Source organism: Electrophorus electricus, chromosome 11 (assembly GCF_041902795.1).
Source record: "Electrophorus electricus isolate QZ-2024a chromosome 11, ASM4190279v1, whole genome shotgun sequence".
Lineage (NCBI taxonomy): Eukaryota > Metazoa > Chordata > Actinopteri > Gymnotiformes > Gymnotidae > Electrophorus > Electrophorus electricus.
The window spans coordinates 11,853,046-11,860,054 of NC_137507.1; the positions used below are offsets into that span (position 1 = coordinate 11,853,046).

The window sequence follows — 7,009 nt, forward strand, 5'->3', positions numbered from 1 at the left end:
AGTCCATGTTTTGGTTACCCCTGTCCCATGTTTACCTGAGTCTGTTTAGTGCCTGATTGTCTTGGTTATTTAAGCCCTGTGTTTTGTCTTCTAGTTTGTTGGTTATTTTGGTAAGTTAGGTTGGTTGTATTGTGTGTTGATTATGCTTTACTGTTTGCTGAGTTCGTGTATTACCTGCCTCAGTGTTTTCCTCTTGCCTCTGTTTATTTTGCTCTTCTTGTTTGTGTTTTCCTCGTTTACTAAACCACCTCATGCATATGCATTCTGCCTCTTGCCTGTTCCTGGTGGGATCATTACAGACAGCCAACAAATGACTGTTTCACATCCTTAGACTAGATGTCACTTTATAACAGAATTATTAATGAATAATGTTGTACTTTCACAGACTATGCTGTATTGTCATAAACATGCAACTTTTTAAATTCTTTTTCAGGGCAGTGAAGGGGAATAGATCAGAATGTCGTCAAGATAAACATTCTGTCTTACACATTACTTTGTATAGGCCTCCAACAAAATCACTAGCGTTAAAGGTTTGACTCATTACTGAGTCCTATAAGTGTGAGCAATAGATGCCTTGACTTGCATTGTTGACAGCTTTGTGAGTAAAAACCTTGGAATTAATAAAGGGTTATTAGTTGAATGTGTTTCTTTTCTGTGCATTTTGTCCTGTGCTCATAAAGAACTCACATACTGTACAATATAAAAGTAGAACGTTTATGATTAAAACAACTAATGTTCCATTTAATGTCTGTTTTATTACTGGCCTCCCCATAAAGACAGCCAACTAGTGACTGTTCCACATCCTTAAACTAGATGTCACTTTATAACAGAATTATTAATTAATAATGTTGTACTTTCACAGTCAATGCTGTATTGTCGTAAACATACAACTTTTAAAATTATTTTTCAGCAAAATATGTCGATGAAGAAAAGACTGAGTATTATGATGATGCTGTTACCAGTAGTGGCCTGACAAGTAAGTTTGTTTAATTCATCACTTCATTAAAATTAAAGAGATGATTACAGAAATTACTTCATCAGATCATTGTATTTGATTTACGTGGCCTAGGGACAGAAAACACATCAGATGATTATGATATCACACCTTCATAGGCTCCTGATAGTGTAGAAAGTATGTTTAAATATAACCACCCTGTTTCTGGAAAATTCAGTACTTCTAATAACTTTATTTACCCACACTACTGCCCAAATATGCTTCTATCTGCAACCAACGTTTGTATGATTAACTTTGTGCAGCTTTTTTCTGACAGTGTTACATATGCAAAGCTGATCCTGTCAGAATCTTGCATCAACAATTTTGTTAAACTGCTCTTTCTTTTGATTTTTACATTATATTGCACTGTCAGTCTTTAACACATGAATGACATTCAATGACACTGATGTCTGATGGCATTTATATCTACATTTTGACAGGAGGATGTTCTTATGGTTGATTCAGATGCACAATAAGAGAAACAATGAGAAAAAAATGAGAAATAAATATAGAAAGACCACATTAACTGCTCAGGAGTTAGAAATAGCTATGTTTGCCTGCAGACATATGTTTAATCTTTTATGTTTCTGTTACGCAGAGCAGGATGCGGGAACGAGTTGCGGAACACAGAACACATGTTTATTAAAACACAATAACGAATACGTGGCATCATGGTTCAAACATCAACAACATTCACACTTAAACACGAGACTTATATACACGCACACTAACGAAACGCAACAAGAAGCAGGTGTGAAACACAGGGAGGGCGTGGCCATATGGACGAACGAGCACACACACACACACACACACACACACACACACACACACACACACACAGGGAGACATTTGGGAGGAGGAGCAGTACCGTGACAGAGCCTCTACCCAACTGCATGAATCCTGGCGCGCCAGCCTATCAGGCTACGGCCCCGAAACCAATGCCAAATGGCATGGCTGGAGGACCAAGCGACCTGACATGCGCTAGCTCGAGCAGGACAGAGGGGAGGAAGACAGGGACCAGGACAACAACAGACACAGGGACGTACACACTGATGGGCACAGGTACAGACGCAAAGGGGGACAAAGCAACTGGCACAGTAATCAAGACAGGGATAGGTACAGTGATTGGGACAGGTATATGAACAGGACTATATAAAGAACTATTAAACAGTCTGGGGAAGGTAGCAGGAGACCCAGCCAGTCCTCCTATCATTGGTTGCGTCGGAGTCCACCCTGGCTGGACGGGACCCTCCTTCACCAGCTTGTGTGGTGGCGGCGGCTCCGGCTTCGGCACACGCATATACAGAGATGCACCAGCTGATTTGTCCATCTCAGGTGCAGGCACTGGTGACGCTGCCCTCTTGCCTTTATGAGGCTTAGGGGTAGGCGCTTGAGCTCTGGGACTGTGAGCCTTCGCGGAGGGAGTGTCCTCATTGGATGATGACGCCTCCCTGAAAGCCCCACTGAGCAGCCTACTTCTTCCGGAGCGGTGCCTGCTGGGCGGAGCCTTGGGTGGTACCTTGGGCGCCGGAGGTCCTTCATTCTCGGAATCCGCCGCCGCAGTGTCCATCACCGAGGGAGAATCCCTGCGGAGTTATATTTTAGTTTGAGCCTCCTGCTCCTCCACTGTATTACTGTATACATGCTGTTGTACCTTTATGTAATATTTCAATTGTAGTAGTTTTTTAGAGGTCCATCATACAACCAAGGTGTAAAAACTCGACCATCATTGCTGTTACCTTATAAGCTCATAGCAGCACAGCACTCACTACCATAGCATGATTATTGCAGTCTCATTGTCCGCAGTGGTCCTGTGGTCACAGACTAGGCAGTGGCAAAAGGATTAAAACAATATCTATCTATATATAACAGCTAAGGTGTTTACACCACCAGAGGGCAGCGTAGAGTCTATGCCACATTTCACCCTAAAAGCACTTTGGTAGATTTCTGCTAAATGCCATACATGTAGATGCAAATATAATGGAACGACAACAACAAAAAAGGTTAATAGAGAAATTCTAAAAACATATTTGGATTCAGCATACAGAAATTCTTACAAACAGGTTTTTCTTTGCTCTGGGTCTTTGTCCTACTTAGTTCATGTGTTATGTTTAACCTACATAAGGTTTTTCATATCGGCTAAACATTGTGTATATGACATAACACACAAGCATCACACTGAAATTGGTAATCACTTTGTGATTAGTACAGTTTCTGGGAATATTGCTAGCTCTTGCCAAATGTCACTTACTAGACATTTTACTTTTCATATTTATACTTTTCATATTTACATTGCAATAAGGTAACCAATTAGTCAGACTGGCTGGCTATGTAGCTATGCTTCATTGCCCAGCTAAAAACTGCACCTGTATGTGGTCAAAAGAAATATCAATATGTAAAATCAATAATAAACCTTAATTTTTATAACCTCAAAACCTTTAGAATCTTGAAAATATGCCATAATATAGGGCATGCCTTCCTGCACGCCATGAGTTCAGTTCAGCTGCTGCATTTATTTTTCTACTGATTGTAGTAGAAAAAAATTTCTTAGAATATAATTTATATCTAACCACATTTTACTTTTTTTTATCAATAATTAATAATGCACATATTAGAAGAGCAAACTGATTTCACAGTTTGTGTGATCTATGAATCTCACAGAAAAGTATATATTGCAAGCTACTTTTCATAAATGTAGTAATTTGAGTCCCACGCCAAAAAATGTTCGCTGTTCATTATGTAGGTCAACTGAAGCAAAGCAGAGGTACTCAGTGATCATCTTTTTGGAATTCACTAACCATCCCACACTTGACAGCTTGTGGCAAAATGTACAAAATGTAATTTTGTAATAAATGTATCTGCTATTTTTTACTTCTCTTCATACAGCATAGAATCTCAGCAGACTGTGGCAGTTGTCCATCATAAAGTTAATGAGAGGACACAATATATATATATATATATATATATATATATATATATATATATATATATATATATATATATATATATATATATATATATATATTTATTTATTTATTTTTTTTTTTTTTTATTGTGTCCTCTCATTAACTTTATCGTTGTTATTACATGGTATTAATAAAATGTTATTACATTGTTATCGCTATATGTAATTACAATGTGCTGATACTAAAAAGGCCACTTTCATACAATTTATCAGTCCAAGTTAAATATTTAGATGTTTGACGATCAGTAAGTTAGCGACTAAAATAACAACAGCAACATAAAAAGTATTTAAATGTACATGCATATGCACAGTAACTGTTTACAGTAGAGCTGTATGGGCCCTGTCTCATTCAACTATTCACTGATCTGATACATTGGACAATGAAATCCACACAGACTGTGTGAAATATGCTTTTATTAATTCCAAATATGTCAGTGTGCATTTATATTTGTTTTTAGTGCAAATTCCCTCTAAAAAGATTGAAATGAAAGAAAGAAAAATGTTAAAAATTATGGATTATAGAGCTACATATTTAGACATTTACAAAGCTGTTACTTCAGATGGAGGACAACATGGTGCATCTGAATCAACCATAAGAACATTTTGTTTTAGGTAAAAGCGGGATTCTATCTGAATATCAGGTAGAAGTGACATTTGCCCATGCTGTTCAAGAGATAAGTAGCCTAGCAACATAAGTCTCTGAGGTCTAAATTGTTTGTCCCGTGATTATACAGGTTTGAAAATGGTGACTGGGTATTTGGCAATAAAATGGATTTGTGCACCTAAGGATGGAAAGGGGACTGCTGCTCATGAAGCAAGGTAAATAAAATTGTCTTTAAGTTGTAATGTGTAGCTAAATATGTATTATTGAAAGAGAGACTGAATTATTAATATAGCTACAACAATTTACTATATTTTAGGAGCACAGAAACGAGAACCCCTTACCTTACATATATTGGTGATAAATTACATATTAACCAGAATGAGATGTTAGTTATTTTCAGTGTGTATGCTAATGGATAAATTGTATGTTAGTGGATGGGTTGAACAACAAAATAGTTGCTCATATTACAATGCCTGTGGAATTCAGGTCAGTATCATCTCAGCTAATAAGGTACTATACTACTAACCTGAGACCAAGTTTCAAACATGTTTAGGAATGTGGAATCATGTGAGGATGGAAAAGGGCCAGGTAGTTTGGCCTTGGGCCCACAATATAGAAGCACATCATTACAATTCTGTAATGAAATAACATCTAGTTTAAGGATGTGAAACAGTAATTAGAGGGTTCTGTTTATGGGAAGGCATTTAATAAACCAGACATGAATTGTAACACTAGTTGCTTTAATCACAAACTAGTTATTTTAATCATTCATAATTGTGCAATAATCTTTTATTCATTACAAAGTTTTTACTCACAAGGCTATCATCAAGACAAATCAAAGCATCTATTGCTCACATTTACAGGATTCAGTAGTGAATCAAACATTTAACACTAGTGATTCTGTTGTAGGCCTCTACAGAATAATGTGTACATCTTTATACAATACAAGACCAGGATAAAACAGAATAATCTAAATCCTGGTTAATTATGTATAAGAAAGCGATGCAATAATGTTAGGAGCATGGTGCTAATAACACCAAGCTCATGGGTTTGATTCTCAGGGAGCACACATTCTGTAATACTGATAAATGTATAAATTCCTCTTGATTAGAGTGTCTACTATAAAATACAAAGTGCTAAACAATTAAGCAAGCACAGAAGCTAGAAATGGGCTGTAAATAAACCATAGAATGAATTCACTTACACATGCTACCAAATTCAACATTATGTATGTAATATATGCATATAAAAGGGTTAATATAAGTATTTCTAGGATGCTTCCATGCTTAGAAATGATTTTAGGGGTACTGCAGGACCATTGAACCATTATATACTATCACTAATCACTGTTTGAGTTTCAAGACATGAAATGTAATTTCCTGAGCATAAGAAACCTCATTCATGAGGTCTTCGCTGTCTGAAGCCTTTCCTTTGTGTCGTACAGTTTATCATACTCTGTAAGTAAAAGAGTACACCAATGTAGATTTGCAAGGTGATGTCACAAAATATTGTATTGGATAACATTCCGGTATGTTCCTATTACTGTATATTCCTATTACTGGATGACTAGCAATGCAACAAAACATATAGTTAAAGAGAAGGTATAATATGGTTAGATATTTTTTAACATACATTATTGATTATTATTAGATCTGGTGAATGTCAAGAGTCTTCAAAACACACACAGAGCACATGTCTATAATGTTTTAGATTGGTCTGCATTCTCTTAGCACACATTAAGAAAAATCCCGTGATTTATTAGCGGGCCTATTGGCGTATTGATGCCTTCTGGGATGTCAGCACTAGAAAGGCCAATATTGTGACAATAACAAGCCATTATAATAATGTTGTGCAGCTATAGTCAAATGCACCATATTCCAAAGATCACTTTGAAGGACCCGCATTGATATTGCATTTTCTATTGTTCAGTAAGTGGTGATCCCCCTAAACACCCAGAACAATCTTCTAAATTTACATCAGCATTATAATTACACATTATCATTAAGTGTCAGACGCTACATAGAGGCCAGTCCATCTTTAATTAACAATACGCAGTGAAGTTGGAATGTGCAAGTAAAGAGAAAACAAACCTGTTATAATGGGCTCCACCTAAACTGCATCTGTATTCTCACCTGTACCACCTCCTGAGTCCTGTCCAGGGGAGATGACATCATCATAGTCCTCTGGAGTGAGAGCCACACCAGCACATGTAAACAAGTTTTAATGGCAATGAGCAACAAGTCTGACATTATAAATGTGTTGATTCTTGTGCTTAGAATTCCTTTATTATTTTAAGAGAACCCAACCTGTTGTAACATCTGAGTTTGGTGCAAGAGTAACGGCATCATCATACATCTCTACTACATCCTCTATCAAAATGTAAGATAAATGCCATCAGACATCAGTGTCATTGAGTGTCATTCATGTGTTAAAGACTGATGGTGCA

The 7,009-nt window shown here is 36.9% G+C and overlaps 1 long non-coding RNA gene across 1 annotated transcript; it reads right to left on the reverse strand.

Annotated features, from left to right (window-relative positions):
* Positions 1-5,971: 5,971 nt before the first annotated feature.
* On the reverse strand, positions 5,972-6,914 carry LOC118241669 (uncharacterized). The gene is made up of 3 exons (XR_004776296.1): positions 6,870-6,914; positions 6,654-6,746; positions 5,972-6,018 (listed from the first exon to the last, which is right to left on the reverse strand). It is a non-coding gene; the product is annotated as an uncharacterized LOC118241669 (long non-coding RNA).
* Positions 6,915-7,009: the final 95 nt, after the last annotated feature.